Here is a 24,914-nt window from a genome sequence, read left to right on the forward strand (position 1 = left end):
CCCCAGACCATCACTGACTGTGGGTACTTGACACTGGACTTCAGGCATTTTGGCATTTCCCTCTCCCCAGTCTTCCTCCAGACTCTGGCACCTTGATTTCCGAATGACATGCAACAGTCCAGTGCTGCTTCTCTGTAGCCCAGGTCAGGCGCTTCTGCCGCTGTTTCTGGTTCAAAAGTGGCTTGACCTGGGGAATGCGGCACCTGTAGCCCATTTCCTGCACACGCCTGTACACGGTGGCTCTGGATGTTTCTACTCCAGTCTCAGTCCACTGCTTCCGCAAGGTCTGGAATCGGTCCTTCTCCACAATCTTCCTCAGGGTCCGGTCACCTCTTCTCGTTGTGCAGCGTTTTCTGCCACACTTTTTCCTTCCCACAGACTTCCCACTGAGGTGCCTTGATACAGCACTCTGGGAACAGCCTATTCGTTCAGAAATTTCTTTCTGTGTCTTACCCTCTTGCTTGAGGGTGTCAATGATGGCCTTCTGGACAGCAGTCAGGTCGGCAGTCTTACCCATGATTGCGGTTTTGAGTAATGAACCAGGCTGGGAGTTTTTAAAAGCCTCAGGAATCTTTTGCAGGTGTTTAGAGTTAATTAGTTGATTCAGATGATTAGGTTAATAGCTCGTTTAGAGAACCTTTTCATGATATGCTAATTTTTTGAGATAGGAATTTGGGGTTTTCATGAGCTGTATGCTAAAATCATCAATATTAAAACAATAAAAGGCTTGAACTATTTTAGTTGGTGTGTAATGAATCTAAAATATATGAAAGTCCAATGTTTATCAGTACATTACAGAAAATAATGAACTTTATCACAATATGCTAATTTTTTTAGAAGGACCTGTATATATTTATTGGCAAAGCACGCAATATGAGGAGGGAGGTCAAAGAAGGATTATATACTGGCACTACTGGTGGAAACGGAGGGGCATTAAACACTGGAGCCATTAAATATATATATATATATATATATATATATATATATAGAAACCAAAAAAGATGCTTGAGAAAGACCGCATTGAGACGGTTGAAATGTTGCAGAGGGGAATAAAAGATCCACCTTTTTCACTTTACTTGGAGTGCTGCCTCATCCTTTGGATATTTATATATATATATATATATATATATATATATATATATACAGACACTTCAAGGACCATTATAATGCAGGGGAGTTATAACTGCAGAGGGCATTATAACTACATGGGGACCTGCAGGGGCGGCATTATATATACTGACGGCACTACGGTGATATTATTACTTTGGAATCATTGCGTTGCTAGTTATTGAAGGAGACCCCTGCTATTACATGTAGCAATCTCCCCATATAGAATAGGTTAAGAAAGGGTTAAATCACTCACAGTCCCAAAGTTGTATTTTACCAAAATAAAGCCTGTTTAGGCTAATAACTTCACTTCCCCCAGATATTAAAACATATCTATTACAATCTTATTTTAAAAAACTTACTACATATAAGTGAATGTGAGCTAAAGAGATAGTTTTAACCCTATCTAATACCCTGTCAGTTCTAAAGCATGTTTGCTGTAGCTGCAATGTCAGCCGGGGGTGCGCTCCCCATCCCGTCACACCCTAGAACTCTGTATTCGCTGATCAGTGCAACACCGTCCTGTATATATTATACTATGGATGATTGAATATACTCCACTAGTATTTTGCTGCACTAATTGCCAGAACTGACAAAGGCATCAGCATCTAAAACACTAAACTGTCCCCCCACATGTTTCGCCAGCTAATCTGGCTTCATCAGGGGTAACAAACAGAATTGAAAAAAGACGCTGCCCCTGAACCTTATAAAGGCTGTCTCCACCTTAACAGCTTAGATATGCTTAGATAGGATTAGATATGCAGTTTAGCAGACAGTATCACACATGATAGGATTAGATGCACAACTCTGCAGACAGTATCAAACACAATAGGTTTACACACAAGACTCTGCAGGCAGTATCACACATGGTGGGATTAGATAAACAGCTCAGCAGACAGTATCACACATGGTGGGATTAGATAAACAGCTCAGCAGACAGTTTCCCACATGGTAGGATGAGATATGCAGCTCAGAAGACAGTATCAAACACAATAGGTTTAGTCACACGACTCTGCAGACAGTATCACACTTGAAAGGATTAGATATGCATCTTAGCAGACAGTATCACACATGGTGGGATTAGATAAACAGCTCAGCAGACAGTATCGAACACAATAGGTTTGCACACAAGACTCTGCAGGCAGTATCACACATGGTGGGATTAGATAAACAGCTCAGCAGACAGTATCGAACACAATAGGTTTAGTCACACGACTCTGCAGGCAGTATCACACATGGTGGGATTAGATAAACAGCTCAGCAGACAGTATCGAACACAATAGGTTTAGTCACACGACTCTGCAGACAGTATCACACTTGAAAGGATTAGATATGCATCTTAGCAGACAGTATCACACATGGTGGGATTAGATAAACAGCTCAGCAGACAGTATCGAACACAATAGGTTTGCACACAAGACTCTGCAGGCAGTATCACACATGGTGGGATTAGATAAACAGCTCAGCAGACAGTATCGAACACAATAGGTTTAGTCACACGACTCTGCAGGCAGTATCACACATGGTGGGATTAGATAAACAGCTCAGCAGACAGTATCGAACACAATAGGTTTAGTCACACGACTCTGCAGACAGTATCACACTTGATAGGATTAGATATGCAGCTTAGCAGACAGTATCACACATGATAGGATTAGATGCACAACTCTGCAGACAGTATCAAACACAATAGGTTTACACACAAGACTCTGCAGACAGTATCACACATGATAGGATTAGATACACAACAGGCAATATCACACATAATAGGATTAGATACGCAGCTCAGCAGGCAGTATCACACATAATAGGATTAAATACACAACTCTGCAGACAATCAATAAGTATTTTAAATGTCATGCAAAAATTGCGGTATATACTGACACCCAATGTGTCTGAATTGTATTATGTACATTTGTAACATGCAATGGGACTATTAAAAGTATATAATAATCTCTGCATAATACTGTGGTTGGTGTGTGTTATTTTGAATATAATAAATATAATACTAGAATAGCACTGTATACTGACACCAAGTGTATCTAAATCATAGTATACGGCATATAGAATTGTAGTGAACAATGGCATAGGTCAAAATATATGGTGATCTTTGCACAGTTAAAAAAAAAAGAGCATCCGTTAGAGGGATTTTATTAATGTATACACTATATTTTTATATATATATATATATATATATATATATATATATATATATATGTTAAATGTAAGGCTACTTTCACACTGGCGTTTCTGGGTCCGCTTGTAAGATCCATTTCAGGGCTCTCACAAGTGGCCCAAAATGGATCAGTTCAGCCCCAATGCATTCTGAATGGATAAGAATCCGTTCAGAATGCATCAATTTGGCTGTGTTTGGTTTCCATTCCGCTTTTGAGGCGGACACTAAAACACAGCTTGCAGCATTTTGGTGACCGTCTGACGATGCAGAGCCAAACGGATCCGTCCTGACTTACAATGTAAGTCAATGGGGATGTATCCGTTTTCACTGATACAATATGGTGCAATTGAAAACAGATCCGTCCCCCATTGACTTTCAATAGAAGTCAAGACGGATCCGAAAAACTGCTACAAGAGGACACAGTTTTAAATTAGATGGGCAAAGGTTTAAAAGTAATATCAGGAAGTATTACTTTACTGAGAGAGTGGTGGATGCATGGAATAGCCTTCCTGCAGAAGTGGTAGCTGCAAATACAATGGAGGAGTTTAAGCATGCATGGGATAGGCATAAGGCCATCCTTCATATAAGATAGGGCCAGGGGCTATGGTTCTTATCTGCCGACACATTCTATGTTTCTATGTAGGAGCTCCCAGATATAGGTATTTAAAGCCAGGATCTTGTCTCGGCTGAGACAATTGACCATCATCCCCAGCCTGAACCTTGCAGCCTCAGCTGGAAGAAAGCAAGCAGACCACTCCAGTTCCAGGAAGAAGCATACCCTGAGACAATAGCTGTGAGTACAGTCCAGAAACCCCAGGAGAAGCCTTATTCCTCCTCATCTAGTCAGTCCCCAAACAGCAGAAGATAGACAGTGCAGAAGCCAAATTCCTGCCACATTTTAGAGCTAACAAGCAGGCATCCTTTTCCTGCAAAAGCTCCAGATGCACGATAGAGCAGAAAATATATTCCTGCCATACATTGCCAATACCTGCTGGGACCAAAGACTAATGCTGTATCTTGCATGGAAGAAAGTTACTACTAGTAAAGACAAGTTTGAACTTCACCCAAAGTCTGGATCTCAATTTCTGCTACCAATTCCTCTATTAGTCTCACTATCACTACCCTAATTTTATTGCAAGTGAGCCAGGATCCAGGAGTCCAGCCGTACCCAGGTAGGAGACACCGTTGACACTATTGCCATTACCACACAGAGACAGTATACCACTCTGGCATTCCTAACCTGGTATGTGAGCTACAACATCTTAAAGGGCCCTGCAACAGTACCCTGTGCACACTGCAATTGGCGTCACAAACAAAACTATAGACTATTAAACCCATATCCTGACCCACTGTATAATTTGGCGTCTGTGTAACCGACCCACTGTCCTGCTCATTGCAATAAAAGATGGATCCACACCGAACCCAGGTGTGAAAGTAGCTTAAGAAAAAGACCTGATGTGAACCCGGCCAAATTTCACAATTGTATTTCTATTAACAGGTCTTTACCTTAAGTTCAAGTATTTAGCTAGTAATACAATGCACCACCTGCTGTCTGAACTTTGTAAAGCTAGTACCACAAAGCGCCACATGCTGTCTGAATGTTGTATTACAATTTATCCAATTTAGATATAACGTCATTTCGAGACACACATCTCAGGACATGTTGAGATAAGTGATCAGTTAAGTGTGGACACATCTCTACCACCATTACAACATAGAGGCGGCATTGCCATTACCTGGCCAAGTTGCTGGTGTGCCTGGGCCAGAACCACAATTATCCAAATGACAGGTATAGTGTATTTGGCCCAGTGCCCCTGTTTAAAATTGTATGTTGGCAAGACATCACAAGAATTTTGACGGCGTATATGCCAACACAGAAGTAGTATTGATACAAAATCAGACAAGACCACCTCTAGTACATTGGGTACAGTAAAAATGTTTTTCTATGATCATGTCAGATGGTATGCACCATGCTTATTGACATATACCAGCATTTCTATGCTGTGAACAACATATATTGTTCTTGACCATAATTACAACTCCATATCTCAGCGCTAGCATGAACTCTACCAGGCAACTCGAGGCCCAAGAACCAGCCCAGCTTTTGCTCAATGTACGTATTCAGGGCTTGTACAGCTTTTTTGGAAAAGTAATGTCAGCTTGGGACACCCCACCTTGGCTGGGCACAAACCATCAGTTCTCTGAAATGTACAGAGTAAACTACATGGAAAGGAAAAGACTGTAGTACAAGCTACTTGGCCAGGTGCACGTTCAGCGTCTGCGCCGTTGGATGAGTGAATTTACACTGTTGTCTTTTTGCAATTACCTCAGCACTCGATTGTTGTCGAAACAAGTGACAAGGAGTAGGGGGAGCGTAAGGAGCAATAAAAGACGTTGAAGTTAATGGGAAGAAATGACAGCTTCCTTCTGCTGATGTTGACGAGTCCTAACGGAGGTATGGGCTAGTGGGAGATGCAGTGTTTGCTGCATCAGGCTGTAAGGATAAATGAGTGGCATAATTCATGTGTTGATGCAGGGCCATGACGGGGGTATTGGTTATCCACCGTTCGCCACCTCCACTTACCTTAATACACTCCTTGGAATCCCTATTCCCCATCATTACACCTCCCCGCCACAGAACTCCGATCCCAATAAGACTCGGACCACCAACTGGAAATGTAATGGCCACAGCAGCTGTTTATTAAATAACAATTACAAAATAATATAACATAATACTGTAATCCCCAATGGGGGAAGGTCCTTGAAGCCCCAAAACATCGAGCTGCCGAACCAGGGTGAGCCATTCTTGCCTCCAGCCGTAACGCCCAGCTCAATGGCACCACCGAATGACCCCCCCTCGATTCACCACAACCGCTCGGTCCACCTGGGAGTCCAGCCCCAACCGTGGGGCCCCCCCAATTGTCCTCAGATTCCACCATGACCAACTCCAAGGACCCCCCCCACCACCACAAGCAGCCATGACAGAACCACTCCCCAGCGAACCCCTCACCATACCACAACCACAATCCCCTAAACACAAAACAAAAAGAAGGGTGGGTGGGAGCTTTTCTCTCTACCTAAAATGGCACCCTGCCTTCCTCCTCCCTGCCTATTTAACCCCTTAACTCCACCCCCTCACTCAAACTAACCTATCCTAACCCTTCTCCCTACCTATAGCCCCCCCCGTCACCCCACCCCAGTCCGCTCAACTCCAGCTCACTAAAACCAAACCCCCGTCATGGGGGCCTCCCCTAGAGGGGGCTCCACCCCCCCCCCCCCCCTCAGTCCGGCCATTACTTCATGCCAACATTAGCACCTTGGCCGCGTCTCACCTTCTGCCCACACATACCGCCACGCTAATGTCTCCAAGTAACTTGGTGAAAAATTCTCACACTGGTGAGTATGGCATTTTCCCTCCACCACTGCTTGATGTCTGCCTGCTGTTGCTTTCATGAACCCGTGCACGGCTAGTGTTTTCCTCACAGGTAGTCTGCCAAGTAGCAATGTACTCCTCCAGCATTTGTCTTCAGATCTCCCACTGATTCTACCCTGTTATCTCACAGACACACTGCAACCTGCTGTCTCAGTGGCATGTTGCCATCCTTGCCCATGATTATGATGATGCCCCTCTTCTCCCGACTCACGCGTGTAATCGGCTACATCATCATCTACAAATGTTTGGTTGTCACTTGTGTCACTCACCTGTCTCTTGCACAAATCCCTGACCTCTCACAATATTTGCTCCCACACAACAGTCATCATCAGTAGTTGCATGTCTAAAGGAGTCTATAGTGGACCTCTTCTCCGAGTCTGGGCTGATCTGTAACTGATGACTGTCCTCACAAAACTCATAATTGCTGAAAAGCCAAGCAGAGCCAGCGGCTATCATTACTTGTCTAGCAGAAGGAGCAGCAAAAGCTAGAGGCAGGTTCAGGACAGGTGAGGGCACAGATATTGTGGGCCATGCCAACTAAGCATGATGTTAGAAGAACCCACCGATTCCTGACTGTGTGTATCTTTTGTCACGTGAGATGATGTTGAAGAGCAAGTCAACCATTCCAATACAGCTGGATTGTTGGTCAAAACACAACCGCTGGATGACAGTGGCAGCTCTGGCCTGTTATTGCACATGCTGCTAGCACCCCCTTCTTATTTTGTTACTTTTGCCAGCTGTAGCAACATTTTTGCCACTGCCCATTCCTTTTGGGGGGCCCAGGCAGCTGTGTGTTGGCCATAGTGTACTTTATCACTAAAATAACAGATTCACTCTGATTGTTGATGCACCAGAATGTGATGCACACAGCGATTTATTACATCTGCCTTTAATACTAAGGCACACTAACTGTATCACTAAAATAAAATAACGTCGATTCACTAGAACATGGCGATACACTCTCCCTGCACTCTCCCTGTACTCTTCCTGCACTCTCCATCTCCAATATTATTTTTAAAAACATTTTGCAGCACCACTAGCAAATAAACGCTTGCCATATCTCTCCCTATACTCAGCTCACAGGACAATGGCAGAGACCGCGCAGAGAACACCTCAGATGCCACTTTTATCACTGATCAGTGGTATACAAAATACATACTCACCTCATCTATTTGCTTGTGGAGTCGCATTGATTGAAGAAACTGCTCAAAATCTCACTCAGTGACACAATGATATCACTGTGCCTAATCAGCACGCTAATGTACCATTGCGTGGTTTCTTCAATCGAGATGGCCGCAACAGCCTCGCCCCGAGCAAATGGATGAAGCACAATTTCTGGAAAAATGTATTTGTTACCAGAACAAGGAAATTTGGCTTAATGATGAATCCAATTTTTCCTGAAATTTGGATTGACGTAAATTTGTTTCACTTTGGTTCGCTCAACACTATATACATATACCTACAGCATGTCATAATGGCCCTATGCCAAAAAGCTGTGAATGTCTCACAAAAGTGGAGACTAAATAATCAGCCTTAAATTTAGAATATTGTGTTCTATAGATTATGTTAAAATGGAAGCATCAGAATGAGAATCAGAGAGTATCAGAAAATGGGAAGGGAAGTCTATATGATTTACCTCACAAAAAAATGAAACTGTTCATTTGGGAACATTTGACACAAGTGCTGTTCTTATCTTTGTTGACATGCTTTTACCATCTTGAAACTGCACTGTTTTCAAACTCATCAGAACCCCCCTTCAACATCACATGAGCTCTGATGTAGGGTTGAGTGAACCCGAAATGTAAAGTTTAGGTTTTTTGGACCCCAGACCCGAACCCGAACATTTCAGTAAAAGTTTGGGTTCGGTGTTCGGCGATTTCTTGGCGCTTTCTGAAAAGCAGCCAATCAACAAGCGTTTTACTGTCTGACCTTAGAAGCCATCACAGCCATGCCTACTAATGACATGGCTTTGATTGGCCAGTGTAGCATGTCACCCAGCCTCTATATAAGTTGGAGTCACGTAGTGCTGCACGTCACTCTGCTGCTACTAGTGTAGGGAGAGGATGCTGCTGCTGTAAGGGAAAGAATAGAACAGAATCTTTAATCAGAACTCCAAGTGAACTCAGTAATCTACATAGATTTAGTTGTGTGGGTGTAGTGCACAATCTTTTTACCCTGCCCTGAGCCCAGTTCCAGCGAAAAATAACTTTTATCCGTCTGTTAGTTAGGTGGGTGGTGGCGGCCATTTTATGCAAGCTCGGTGCACTAGCACTGTATATGTGCTTTTGTTACATTCACATCCAAGCTTGAAATACTGCAATAATAATCAGGTTTAAAAAAAACACACCCTTTTTTGGCAATATCCTACATCTGGTGCCTTTGCAGCATTAGTCAGTGTGCAATTTAAGCTAGAAATACAGCTATAATTTTCTGGGTTTTAAAAAACACCCTTTTTGGGCAAAATACTAAATTTTGCAGCCCTTGTTGCATCTGCACGTGTGAAATTCAAGCGTTATATACTGTTGTCATATTATGTTGGGCAAAAAACTTAATTTTGCAGCCTTTGCTGCATATGTCATTGTGAGATACACCCTTTAGATACTGTGGTTCTATTCTGCTATTAGCAAAACACCCATTTTGGGCAAAAATCTTTAATTTCGGCCTAGTCTGCATCTGTACGTGTGTTCTGCTTTGCGTTATTGACTGTTGTATAACACTAGTCAGACAGCTTAACAATAATTCAGAAGTCAAGAAACGTGAGACATCAGATCTGTTTGTATTCTCTTTTCTGAATAACTTTGTAAAACTACAATATAAACATAAACAAAACATATGTATCAGTACATTACATATAATACAGCAGCCTCACTTCATCAGTGAGAGTACTCACAGACAATTCCATCATTAGTCCAGGAATAAATCAAGAGCTCCTCTGCATGCAGCCTGCAAGATCCAGGAGCAGTGATGAAATGGAGGAAATACAGTTCCAGGTTAAAGGTTACTGCCTCTGGCTCAGAGAACAATACACTTCCTGTAAAGTTCTGGCGAAGTAGAAACTAACTTTGACCACTAGATGGCAGCAACGTCAAACATAACATTTCAGTACAATCTTTACAGCACATTACATACATTATAATGCAAAATAGGCAGAACAACGTGTGAGATACAACCTTTACATACTGTGGTTCTATTCTGCTATTAGCAAAACACCCATTTTGGGCAAAAAAAACGTTAATTGCTGCCTAGTCTACATCTGCACGTGTGAGATACACCCTTTAGATACTGTGGTTCTATTCTGCTATTAGCAAAACACCAATTTTGGGCAAAAATCTTTAATTTTGGCCTAGTCTGCATCTGTACGTGTGAGATACACCCTTTACATACTGTCGTTCTATTATGCTATTAATTATACACCCATTTAGGGCAAGATCCTAAATTTGAGAAATATAAGGAGAGTGTCAAATAAGGGACGTGGCCCAGGTCGTGGTGCTGCTGGTGGCGCTCCTGTTGCAAGTAGAGGATGTGGTCGATCTGTGCCAGCTACACGCACAAGTGAAACCCCTTCCTCAGGCGAGTAGGTGACAGAACCTGCAGCTGTATTTGGTCGGGCCTAATGTGGCTCTACGAATGGTGAGGCCAGAACAAGTTCAGGCGATGGTAGATTGGGTTGCTGACAGTGCCTCGTTCCTTCACATTGTCTCCCACCCAGTCTCCTACTGAAAGATTGAAAGATCAGAGTTGGCACCTGCAGCCGATGTCCATCAGTCTTTCACCTCACCCCTTTGCAAATCAGCCAAGCAATCTCAGCCCCAAGCCATGTAGAAGTCTCTTCTGCTTTTTGAGGACTCTGTTAGCAGGGATTCCCAGGGCCATCCACCTATCCCTGCCCCAGCACCGATGCACAACCACTTACTGGAGTTTCAAGATGAGTACATGGGAGGACCATCACAGCACGTCTCGGATGATGACGAAACGCAGGTGCCAACTGAAAGGAATCCATGTTCTTTTTTATGTCAAAACTAATTCTGCTTTTTGCTGAAGTTTCGTTTCTCTGTTAGGAACTAACTCTGATTGCTGTGAAACCAATTGCTGTAAAGTTTCTATTCTCTGTAACCCTGGATTTTATCTCGTTGGCACTACTCCCGGACAATATTCCTAATATGGAAGTTCTGTTTTTGTTTCTCTTTTTGTGTCTGCAGAATAGAACGTGTTAATATGATAGGTTGAATACATAACTTACGATGATATGCTAATAAAGGGGGTAAAGCCCCCTCTATATAACCTGTGTGCATTAAAATTAAACCTCAGAGTGTTCATTCAGTACATCACTGTTGTGTCTTTTATTACCTACTGAGTGAAGCGCTCTCCTGACGTCAGGGGTACCAGGGGTACCAAGTGGGACGTTGAGATTCCTATCACCAACTGCTGGAGTTTTCAAAAGTATGCAGACTGACAAGGAGGGCAGGGGTGAAGACTGGGTGGAAAATGATGTGGAGGATGATGAGGTCCTCGACCTCACATGGAATCAACCTCAGACGAGTGACCTGTGTAGTTTGGAGGAAGAGGCGGTGGTCACACAGAGCCACCAGCACAGAAGAAGTGGGAGCAGGGTGCAAAAGCAGAGCCGCTGTCCCCTAGACAATATGCCTGCTACTGCACACCACAGCAAGGGACCGATCACACCAAAGCCAGCTCCAAGGAGTTCCCTGTTGTGGCAGTTCTTTAGACAATGTGCTGACAATAAGACACAAGTGGTTTGCACGCTGTGCAATCATAGCCTGAAGCGAGGCATAAATGTTCTCAACCTGAGCACAACCTGCATGACCAGGCATCTAGGTGCAAAGCATGAGCTACAGTGAAGTAGACACCTCAAAAACCAAGAAAGGTCTCTGGCTCCTCCTGCTTCCTTTTCTGCTGCAGTCTCGGCCTCCTCATCCACCTCTGGAGTGACAGAACAAACTGCCACCCCGCAAACAGAGGATCTGCCAGCAACACCACCATCTAGGTCACCAAGCATCTCCACAATGTCCCATGGAAGCATTCAGCTCTCCATCTCCCAAACACTGGAGCGGAAGAGGAAGTACCCCCTACCCACCCGTGATCCCTGGCCCTTAATGCCAACATTTCAAAATGACTGGACTTTGAAATGTTGTTATTCATCTCTTCCCTGCAGAACCAAGTGGGGGACAAAATCAGGTGTGCACTGCGCAACACCATCTGTGGCAAGGTGGACCTCACTACAGATACGTGGACCAGTAAGCACGGTCAGGGACGTTATATCTCCATAACAGCACACTGGGTAAATGCAGTGGCGGCTGGGCCTGAGGGTGGATAGCAGTTTGGCGCAAGACCTTCCGCCACCGAGGATTGCAGGGCGCTTCAGTTTACCTCCTACTGCTTCCTCCTCCTACTACGCTTCCTCATCCTCTACCGACTCCTCATCCGGTCAGTGTAACACCTTCACTACCAACTTCAGCACAGCCAGGGGTAAACGACAGCAGGAAGTTTTAAAACTCATCTGTTTAGGGGACAAACCCTACACCGCTCAGGAGCTGTGGATGGGCCTTTAACAACAGACCGAAGAAAGGTGGGTGCCAGTGAGCCTCAAGCCCGGCTTGGTGGTGTGCGATAATGGGCGAAATCTCGTAGCAGCTCTGGGACTAGCTGGTTTGACACACATCCCTTGCCTGGCGCATGTGCTGAATTTGGTGGTGCAGAGATTCCTAAAAAATTACCCTGATATGTCACAGCTGCTGCATAAAGTACGGGCCGTCTGTGCGTGCTTTTGGCGTTTTCACCCTGCTGCTGCTCGCCTGTCAGCGCTGCAGCGTAACTTTGGCCTTCTCGCTCACCGCCTAATATGCGATGTGCCTACAAGGTGGAACTCCACCTTGCACATGCTGGCCAGACTGTGCGAGCAGAAGCAGGTGATAGTGGAGTTTCTGCTGCAGCACGCATGGGTGAGTCGCTCTGCGGAACAGCACCACCAATGACTGGGCCTCCATGCGAGACCTGTGTTCCTTGTTGCACTGTTTCGAGTACTCCACCAACATGGCCAGTGCCGATAACGCCATTCTCAGCATTACTATTCCACTTCTATGCCTCCTTGAAAAAAACGCTGCTGACGATGATAGAAGAGGATGTTGCATAGGAGGAGGAAGAGGAAGAGGGATCATTTTGTAGGTTTTTCGGCCATTAATTTCCAAGTGGCTCCAAGGGTGGGTTCCTGCACCCACAAACGCCAGGTACACTATTATCCAGCCAGGGCACAGTTCTGGAGGATGACAAGGTGGAGGATGAGGAGGAGGAGATGGAGGAGGAGGAACCATGTTCACAGCAGGGTGGCACCCAGACCAGCTCATGGCCATCACTGGTGCGTGGCTGGGGGGATACAGAGGACAAAGACAATACACAGCTTTTCGTTGCCTCTGGGCAGCCTGGCACACATGAGCGATTACATGCTGCAGTGTCTCCGCAATGACCGCCGAGTTGCCTACATTCTAACTTGTGCTGATTACTGGGTGGCCACGCTGCTGGATCACCATTACAAGGACAACGTACCGTACTTAATTCCCTCACTGGAGCATGATCGTAAGATGCGTGAGTACAAGCGCACGCTGGTAGACACACTGCTTTTGGCATTCCCACCTGACAGCGGGAGCACAGTGGAAGCACAAGGCAAAGGCAGAGGAAGAGGTCGCCAACGCAACTGGGGCACCGCTAGCACCTCAGAAGGCAGGGTTAGCATGGCTGAAATGTGAAAAAAGCTTTGTCAGCACCAGTGATCGCCAGTTCGCATTGTTCGCCCACGAACACATGCGAGCTGCCATCTTTTCTCACAAGTCCGTCGAGCCCTTACCTGTACCTGTGCTCGAGTAGGTCTGAAAGCAAATGCGGTCAGCGGGAGCAGGCAGTTACCGAGAACAGCCGCCTGGGGCCTTCATTGGGCTGTTCTCGGAACTGCCTGCTCCCATTGACCGCATTTGTTTTCAGACCGGCTCGTGCACAGGGAAGGGCATACCTGTGCCTCGCTGGACTTGTGAGAAAAGATGGCAGTTTGCATGTGTTCGCGGGCGAACAATGCGAACTGGCCATCACTGGTCAGCACGCCACAACAACCAGCACCACTAGCTGATATGGAACATTTTAGCAGGAGGCAGCATTTCACAAACATGGTGGAGCAGTATGTGTGCACACGCCTACATGTACTAAATTATGGGTCTGCCCACTTCAACTTCTCGGTCACAAAATTGGTCACATGGCCTGAGCTTGCCCTTTACGCCTTGAAGGTGCTGGCCTGCCCTGCAGCCAGTGTATTATCTGAACGTGTGTTTAGCACGTCAGGAGGCGTCATTACAGACAAGTGCAGCCGCCTGTCCACAGCCAATGTGGACAAGCTCACATTCATTAAAATGAACCAGGGATGGATCCCACAGGACTTGTCCGTACCTTGTGCAGAATAGACATGTATACCGGCACTAACCAGCCATTGTTATACTGCAGCACAATTGCTCATTCTTGTATTTTGTATATTTCACACTCCGCCTCCTCAAAATCCGACTCCATATGGAACTCCACCTCATAAATCTTTTTTTTTTTTTTTTGGGATGTATTTTATTTTATGTCATTTCCCTAATTTGTCTGTTACATTTTCGGGTGAGATTCACCAATTTTTGGGTGTGATGTATCACTGCTATACCTAGTAGACAGGTTAAAAAAATAATAATTGTCAGTTACATTTTCAGGTGAAATTCAACAAGTTTTGGGTGTGATGTACCACTGCTATAACTAGTAGACAGGTAAAAAAAAAAAAAAAAAAAAAATGTGTTAGCTTGTATTCACAATTCAGCCCTAATGGCTCCATGGCCTGGAGTTTATGAATCCAGAAGGCCTCGCACTTCAATAACAGTTTATTCCTGCCTTCATCCCTGTGTCATTGAGCAACATGCTCTATTATCTGAAAGCACAATTGTGTAATAGTATGTTTGCACTGGTAAAATTGATGGGAGATTTGGAGAAGTTAATTGTCCTATCTAACAGTGGAATTGCATTTGGAAAATGCATCTTTCATACGTGTGGAGGTTTCTGCCTCTCTTACTAGACCACAGTGACATTTTAAAACGTAAAGAAAGTAGTCACTGTACCGGAGATCTTTTCCGCGTACATGGATGGAAGAAGTATTCACCTCTAATTACACTTGAACGATATGCACACCACAAGCAGGGATAAGTGCTTTGTTTGGCAGTGGAAAAAACACTTTGCTTAAATTCCTTTTTTAAACCACCTATGTCTGCTCTCTCTTATCTCTGAAATTCTCAGATCTTTCATAGCAGATCATAGGGGGTTCTGGAATTCTTCCACCCGTGGATAAGATTTTGATACCACATTCCAATGTCTATTGATCTCCGTTCTTATTTTGTTAATCCATGGGTGAGTGGTGTTTCTTTGTAGTTTTGTTTTACTGTAATGTATCCAGTTGTGTCTGTTTGACTAGTAATCTATTGAGATATCCTCTTTCTCTAAATTTAGCTGTCATTTCATTTATTCTGGCCTCACCCTCTTCTGGTTTGGTGACAATGCGTTTTAAGCCTCATTCCCACGTCAGTGTTTCACGGACATGTGCTGTACGTGTTATCCGCAGACAGCAGACTTCCCCATTGATTTGAATGTGTGTGTATTCGCACATCAGTGTTTTAGCATGGTCCGTGGGTCCGTGTGTTCAACATGGATGCATGTCCTATCTTGGACCGTGTTCCCGGATCCCTCACGCCCATTATAGTCTATGGGTCCGTGAAAACCATGGATGCCATCTGTGTTTCACGGATCATTAAGAAGAGATGCTTTGAAAATAATGTTTTAGCTGTTCAGTGTCAGTGAAACACGGATGAAACACGGACAGCAAAAAATGGACACACGGACCCAACATGGATCCTTCACGGACAGCTTCACGGATGCATCACTGACCACCTGCTCACGGATGTGAGCACGGACATGGACGTGTGAATGAGGCTTTTCATTCTGATATTGGAAATAAGGGAGGGACTTTTTCACAGCAGATGGATGGTTGCTGGTGTATAGCAATAAACTACTGTGATCTGTGCTTTTTAAATATAGATCAGCACATATTTTTCTCCCATTCTCTTTTATTAGGCTACTTTAACACTGGTGGCAGCAGGATCCATACTAACCATAGCATGATGTAGTTTTTGTCATGCCACCTCTCGGCATGTTTGCGGCCGGAGCAGCCTGCCGGACCCTGCTGTCGCCAGTGTGAAAGTAGCCTTACTCGTGTCAAAGAAATTAATCTTGTTACTATAAACAGGAGGGATAGGAAAACTTGTTTTTCTTGTTCAATGTAGGCACTTTGATGTAACATGCATTGCAATGCCCTGATCTCTTTCTTAAGTTCTGTTGACGTATACAAACTTGCATCCACATCAGGATTGTGGACATACTTTGCCTCTGTTTAGGGGACATGGTTGATATCTTTGTCAGTGTACCCTGTTCAGCTTAATAGCCCAAGCTCCCTTGTTTCCCCTGATGAGCTTTACACTCATCCTTGTAGCGAAACATGCGTGTAGGGACTAGGCAGGAGAGGGCTTTCTACGGCGCACTAATTCCAGGGTTAGGTTCCTGATCGTGACCGGTCACAAGGATCCGTGATTAGGTCACTTAGGCCATTGTAGGTCCCTAGGGTATTACTAGGGCCAGCTAGCCTAGCATCCCTAACCCTGTGCTGTACAACTGCCTTCAGCGACGGTGTATGCACATCTAACACCGGCGAGGCATCTGTTGTATCAAGGAGCATCTCATCAGAGCGGTAGGACCACCTGGTTACTTTTTTGGTGCCGCAGAGCACCTCTTGTTATCTAAATGTGTTCTGGTTATTGAGTACCATTATCACCTGGTCCTAGAGCTGCTACGAGAATTCGCCCATTATCGCACACTACCAGGCCGGGCTTGAGGCTCACTGGCACCAACCACTCATCGGTCTGTTGTTCAAGGCCCGCCCACAGCTCCTGCGCGGTGTGGGGTTTGTCCCCTAAACAGATAAGTTTTAAAACTGCCTGCTGTCGTTTACCCCTGGCTGTGTTGAAGTTGGTGGTGAAGATGTTACGCTGACAGGATGAGGAGCCGGTAGAGGATGAGGATGCGGAGTAGGAGGAGGAAGCAACAGGAGGAAAACTGAAGCGCCCAGCAATCCTTGGTGGTGAAAGGACATGTGCCAAACTGCTATCCGCCTCAGGCCCAGCCGCCACTGCAGTTACCCAGTATGCTGTTATGGAGATATAATGTCCCTGACCGCGCTTACTGGTCCACGTATCTGTAGTGAGGTGCACCTTACAGCAGATGGCATTGCGCAGTGCACACCTGATTTTGTCCCCCACTTAGTTCTGCAGGGAAGGGATGGCTCGCCTGGAAAAGTATTGCGGCTGCTCCGCTTTTGCAACCTGCTCCCTCCTCTGCTGTGCTGGTGGCTATGTGTGACCCCCGACTCTTCCTCCAAACTACATAGGTGTTGTGGGAAATATGTGCCTCCTTTAGACCGTGCCCCTTATAATATATATATATGGCTGTGGCCCCTTATAAAAAAAAAATATATATATATATATATATATATATATATATATATATATTATACATTATGCCCCTTGTATATGTGTATATATTATCAGGAGGACATATATGTGTATCTGCCATGGCTCTCCCCCAGGGGTGTGTGTATGTATAATATATATATATATATATATATATATATACCTATAACTGCCCATGTATGCCCCCAGGTTTATAATAAGTATATATATGTATATAGATGCGCCCCAAGTATGTGTGTATATATATATATATATATATATATATATATATATATATATTATACTTAAATTTCCCCGGCGTCTGCAGGGGGGTGGATATGTGTCCAGGTGGCTGGTGACTTCAAAGGCTAAGGGATAAGTTTATCAGCCTATTTACTATGCGGCCCCACTTTGTGTTTGTGACATGGCTGGGCGTGTGGTGCTGCTAGCCTCAGGGGGCCAACTGGCATGCATACGTCAGTCACACTATGATGTCACACCCCTGAGAAGGGGGGAGGTGGGGGTTTCTGAGGCTGATATAGGAGGCTGAAACCAGGAAGAGGGTCTCTTGCAACCAGACCAGAACCTGACACACATGGGAGAGAGCAGCTACATGATTACCAGCTGGAAAAGGCCTCTGGAAGGATTAAGTATCAACCCTATAACCCCTGATCTACCCCCTTATTGTTTATTATTGTAGTGTGCTGCTATAAATATATATATCTATTCTATTGATTATAGATATATATAATTATAAGCAATGCCTGATCCCTGCTACCGCTGACCCTGGTCCCTGTGTGCCTACTGTGCACCCTGGCCCATGATCTGACCCCCACCCCTGAAACCCCTGATATACCCTTTCCCTACCCTGATTAACCCCTGGTGGTAACCCCTGCTTAAACCCTGCCACCCCCCCCCCCCCTCACTGTACACTTGCAGGGTATTTATCCCCTGCATTGCTGTACAGTTCTGATATCACCACTCCATTGTTAATCCTTTGTGTTTGTGGTCGGCTTACACCCCTGTAAGACCACCGTTAACCCTCTTGTAACCCCGTAGGGACAGTGAGTAGACAGACGGGTGGGTTATTGTTAATATACTTGTATGTGTGTATTGTATAGTTAGTTTGTGGGTGGAATTTGGGAACGTGTTAGTGTAGTTTAGGATTGTGTATGTGTAGTGCTGTGTATTGTTAGTGTATTGCGTGCTTAGTGTATTTAATAAATACCGTAATATTTGTACCCTTTGTGTAGTGTGTACTTGTTAGCGGTAGTGAGTAAGGCGCATGCAGCTAGTGTAGTTGATTAGTGTAAAGCATAGTGAAAGTATTGTGTAATTGTTATATAAAGGTATAAATAGGCGGAGTCATCACTAGACGGCTCCTCCTATTTATGAATATTAATTATCGATATTCGCATAATATTGGTGATTAATATTCCCCCTTTACATTGGCGAGCCAGGCCCACTGCGTGGATTTTGCGTTTGTTTTTGGTCTTAAGGCTGAGGGTCGCTAGTACTGTGAATTAGCGGGCAGGAGAGACGCGGTCAGCGGAGTGTCTGAGTGTCTAGGACCCGATAATTCGGACAGGAGAAGCAATACTTCCCTTACAGTACCAGAAATAAAACAAAATCTTTTGCAGAGAATCTATAATTGTTCTGTGAATTAATATTTTGCTATTTGCTTTACACGGTCACTGCATCGCTCAAGTAATTGTGAGGGAGAAGAGGACACGTCACTGAAGGAGATCCATCTTCATTGGAGCGGCGTACAAGTCCAATGGGAAGAAGCGATCCGGGAAAATGGACTTCTTCCAATCAGCTGCTAGAACGAAGAGGTACGGCCCCAAGGAGAAGATGGACGCTCAAACGGTGAGTATGGACTTCCCCACACTGCAACACTTGAGCAGACACAGCACATTTAATCCCATCCTCCCCACCACATACAAGTCAGCAGAAATGCTATGGTCCGATTTGTTGGCACAGGCTTGTAGTTATGACAAGCTTTGTGTGAACAAACGGATGGTGTTGAACAAGGCCACCAAACGGCTTCAGATGCTAGCCAAACTCGTTCATACATTTGAGGCTACCATCTGTAAGCCAAAGGAAGTGGCGCTGGTGTCTCAGTCAACGGAGACAATTCCTCCGGCTGTTCACTGCCAGTGCTGTGCCAGTAATTCGAACCAGGTTTCGGCATTGCGGGCACAGCTGGCGGAGAATGTGCAGTCTACTGTTGACCGAGATGCGCAGGTGGCTAGGATAGAGTCACAGTTAGTAGAGCTGCAGAGGCAGAAGGAGGAAATTGAGGCTCAGTTGACTCAGTCTTATACTGAGGTCAAGGCCTTCAAGGAGCAGACTGCCTCTACTAATGTGACGGTAGCCAAATTGAAGACTCAGGTTGCTGTAAGCTCCCAGATAATGACTGGCATGCAACAGGTCATCACCAAGTTGGTGCCGGCCCTTTCTTTTCCCATAAAGTCAGGGTCGGAATATCCCAAAACTTTGCCCTATACAGGGCAAAAAGGGGGGAGAGTAGTCTGTGACAGGCCAAATCACCAGACCAAGCCTGTCCAGACTAACAGAGATTTTTCCCTGACTTTGGGGAAAAGAAACATTGTGAAAAGTGCCTCCCTGAAGATGGAACAATTCAGGGAGCGCGGTTGCAGTGTGGACGGACCTAAGCCACACCGGGCAAACATCGAATGCTTTGCTTGTGGTGGCTTGGGTCATATAGCGAAGCACTGCAAAACACACAGGACAGAAAGCCCAATCAGGTGCTTCAGGTGTGGGAACAAAGGACACATTGCAAGGAATTGCCCTTGTGCAAGTAATTGCAATGTGTCCAGTGATGGGATGCAGGTAACAAATGGTGCAGCGGGGTCTAGTCAGCTTGGCCATAAAGGGGTTACCTCTCGGCAGCATCATCAGCTGCTGAGGGGCCAGAGTGGCCAAGCTAGGCTAGGCAACATTTGACACCCCTGTACTATTTGTTACACAGTTTGTTCCCTATACATGTCCATGTTGTGTGTTTGTTGTCCATTGTAACATTCTTCTTGATGTTGATGGTGGTCCTTGTCTATGAGTGTGTTCCACCTGGCTGATTTATGTAGTGTTGTAATGTCCCCTTGGAGTGGAGCAGTGTTATACTGTGGATCGAGAACGTATAGGGTCGCGAGCAGATAATATCACACGGGAAATCCTGCTGGTCGGGAGAAGGCATAAGGACCTTCTTCATGCAGCACACAAAGGATGATGTGATATTATTCTGGGCAACCAGGGTCTCGGATCGATACAGATAACACTGTTGTGCTCAAGGTTTTCGGTAGGGCTGTGTTGCGCTGGGGACTGGGGCGGACAGACAACATTGGTGTAATGTTGTTCTGCGCACTTAATTCTAGTCCGAGCAGGTAGCACAGCTCTGATAGGGATTGGACGCAGAGTGTTTGGCAGCAGAGTGTGGACTGTGTTCTTGTGTTGTGGGGTCCTGGGGAGCCAGGGCATGCCTATGCCGTTGGTTCTGCGGGCCTCCACAAGATAGGATCACAGGGGGAAATCAGCCTGGGTACACATGAGTGGACAGGGATGCGGTGCCATCAATAACAAGATGGTGCTTTGTCCACAGAACTCCAGTTATCCTAACCTAGTAGGGTGGCCATCCTTATCTGTTGGTGCAGAGGGATGTGTAACAGAGGACGCGCTCCTCTGAAGGTAGGGTGTTCAGACACCAGTGTTGGGATAATGAGGAGTCCTGTGAGATAAAGGGCAGCCCAATACCTTTCTCTACCCATGGGTCAAAGGTATTGGTGCTGGGATTTTTGACATCTAATTGCACCGTGAGGGGAGAAATCTCCCAGGTGCGCCTGGTATTTTCTTCTGCCATAGGTGTGTTCAATATGAAGTGGAAGAAAAACCCAGGATATGCCATAGAAGAGACCAGCTATTCCCCCTGACACTCTTGTGAGGCTCCAGAGGATCCCACTGGATTTTGGCAACCAAGCGACCTCTGCCTAGAGGTGTTCTAGAGATGGAAGACTGTGCCACAATCCAGCGGGAGCATTATTTTAGGCTCTGGAGGAAGATTCGGAGACGTTCGGGTGGAAGAGCATATTATCACTTGTTTCACCCAGTGAAACTTCTTCTGGTTCTGGTGATCGTCATCTACAGTAGACTGTGTCAGAGGGTCAAGGGACTTATTGACCAAATACACCAGAACCAGACAGAACTTTACAGAACTATCCGGAGGAGGAGGCTCAGGACATAATTCAAACATTGTTCCTGTAGCCAAATATTGTATGGACACACATTGTTTTCTATGAGGGTTCGGGACGTATAACCTGTACTACCCTGAAACCCCATAGCACATTGTATTTATTGTTTTTGTTTGTCGGTTGATTATGTACCCATGGACACTCTAGGTGCAAATGTGTGACAGCCTATATTTGACTGTACACATTTGCATTCTATAGTCGTTTCCCATTGACACGGGGGTCTGCGACCTACCGGTGTCTTTGGAGGTGTAGAGAGATATGCCAGGTTGCATGAGTCTCTATGGGTACACATATATATAATGGAATTTGGTGTTGGGAGGGATATGACATGTATTTTGTGTGAATGGGGATAAGGTTAGGTCACGATAGGGACAGGCATCATTCATTTGCCACCTTGAACCCTGGAACGGTGAGGTTCTTAAGGGAGGGGCTGGAGGTGTAGTGTGGCGGAGGTGTTCTCCGCAGTAGAATTTAGGTACTGTGACATCGCCGCTTAGACATCCCTAAGGAAAATGGATTAGGGATGTCTAAGTACCTAAAGAACAATGTACACTACAGTTCTTCCTGAACTTCCACCATGGATGGGGTTGAGGGGGGGGCAAATATATCTCAACCCGTTCCCCCAATATATTGTCGTATTATATAGTCCGACAACAGGGGGATTGTTGAGGAAGGGTTGAGACGTATGCATATATATCCATGCATGCCTGCAAACACGTGCGGGCATGTATGGTATATACGTGCATACATTAACCACAGCATCATGGGACGATGTGCCCAGCATCTGCGCACGTCTGCCCATGGTGATCCCCAGGGGCTCATGGTGGCCCCTGTGGGAAATATGTGCCTCCTTTAGACCGTGCCCCTTATAATATATATATGGCTGTGGCCCCTTATAACATATATATATATATATATATATATATATATAATATATATTATGCCCCTTGTATATGTGTATATATATTATCAGGAGGACATATGTGTATCTGCCATGGCTCTCCCCCAGGTGTGTATGTGTGTGTGTGTGTGTGTGTGTATATATATATATATATATATATAAAATATATTTTTATTTTTTAAATTTCCCCGGCGTCTGCAGGGGGGTGGATATGTCTCCAGGTGGCTGGTGACTTCAAAGGCTAAGGGATAAGTTTATCAGCCTATTTACTATGCGGCCCCACTTTGTGTTTGTGACCTGGCTGGGCGTGTGGTGCTGCTAGCCTCAGGGGGCCAACTGGCATGCATATGTCACAGTCACACTATTATGTCACACCCCTGAGAAGGGGGGAGGTGGGGGTTTCTGAGGCTGATATAGGAGGCTGAAACCAGGAAGAGGGTCTCTTGCAACCAGACCAGAACCAGACACACATGGGAGAGAGCAGCTACATGATTACCAGCTGGAAAAGGCCTCTGGAAGGATTAAGTATCAACCCTATAACCCCTGATCTACCCCTTATTATTGTTTATTATTGTAGTGTGCTGCTATAAATATATATATCTATTCTATTGATATAGATATATATAATTATAAGCAATGCCTGATCCCTGCTACTGCTGACCCTGGTCCCTGTGTGCCTACTGTGCACCCTGGCCCATGATCTGACCCCCACCCCTGAAACCCCTGATATACCTTTTCCCTACCCTGATTAACCCCTGGTGGTAACCCCTGCTTAAACCCTGCCCCCCCCCCCCCTCACTGTACACTTGCAGGGTATTTATCCTCTGCATTGCTGTACAGTTCTGATATCACCACCCCATTGTTAATCCTTTGTGTATGTGGTCGGCTTACACCCCTGTAAGACCACCGTTAACCCTCTTGTAACCCCGTAGGGACAGTGAGTAGACAGACGGGTGGGTTATTGTTAATATACTTGTGTGTGTGTGTGTGTATTGTATAGTTAGTTTGTGGGTGGAATTTGGGAACCTGTAGTGTAGTTTAGGATTGTATATGTGTAGTGCTGTGTATTGTTAGTGTATTGCGTGCTTAGTGTATTTAATAAATACCGTTATATTTGTACCCTTTGTGTAGCGTGTACTTGTTAGCGGTAGCGAGTTAGTAAGGCGCATGCAGCTAGCATTAGTGATTAGTGTAAAGCATAGCGAAAGTATTGTGTTATTATTATATAAAGGTATAAATAGGCGGAGTCATCACTAGACAGCTCCTCCTATTTATGAATATTAATTATCGATATTCGCATAATATTGGTGATTAATATTCCCCCTTTACAATAGGTCACTCGCATGACCTTGATTCCATGTAGGGTCTAGGACCTCATCGACTTCCACATCATCTTTTACCCAGTCTTCACCCCTGCTCTCCTTGTCAGTCTGCACACTTTCGAAAGCCCCAGCAGTTGGCACCTGTGTTTCGTCATCATAAAACATAAAACATAAACATAAGTGGTTGGGTATCGGTGCGCTCAATCTCTTCCACGTCTGGGGCAGGGCTAGGTGGATGGCCTTGGGAAACCCTGCTAACAGAGTCATCAAAAAGCAGAAAAAAATGCTGCATGCCTTGGGGCTCAGACTGCTTGGCGGATTTGCAAGGGGGTGAGGTGAAAGACTGATGGACATCGACTGCAGGTGCCAACTCTGATCTTTTAGCAGGAGACTCGGAGGGAGATAATGTGAATGAACTGGAGTCACTGTCAGCAACCCAATCTACTATCGCCTGTACTTGTTCTGGCCTCACCATTCGCAGAGCAGCATTCGGCCCGACCAAATACAGCTGCAGGTTCTGTCGCCTACTTGCACCTGAGGAAGGGGTTTCTCTTGTGCGTGTAGCTAGCACAGATCGACCATGTCCTCTCCCTGCAACAGGAGCTCCACCATCAGCACCACGACCTGGGCCACGTCCCTTATTTTTCGCTCTCCTCATATTTCTCATATTTAGGATCTTTCCCTAAATGGGTGTTTAATTAATCGCAGAATAGAACAATAGCATGTAAAGGTTGTATCTCAAATGTTCAGATGCAGACTAGGCCGGAGTTTAAGTTTTTTTGCCAAAAATGGGTGTTTTTCAAATAACTGAATAGAACCACAGTATGTAAAGGGTGTATATCACACGTACAAATCCAGACTAGGCCGCAATTATTTTTTTTTGTCCAAAATGGGTGTTTGTTTAATAACAGAATATGACAGCAGTATATAACTTATGGATTCCACACATACAGATGCAGCACGGGCTGTAAAACAGTGTATTTTGCCCAAAAGGGCTGTTTTTAAAAACCCAGACAATTATAGCTGTATTTCTAGCTTAAATTACACACTGACTAATCCTGTAAAGGCACCAGATGTTGGCTATTGCCAAAAATGTGTGTTTTATCAAAGCTAGAAAATTATTGCATTATTTC

Source organism: Bufo gargarizans, chromosome 3 (genome assembly GCF_014858855.1).
Source record: "Bufo gargarizans isolate SCDJY-AF-19 chromosome 3, ASM1485885v1, whole genome shotgun sequence".
In the NCBI taxonomy this organism is placed as follows: domain Eukaryota; kingdom Metazoa; phylum Chordata; class Amphibia; order Anura; family Bufonidae; genus Bufo; species Bufo gargarizans.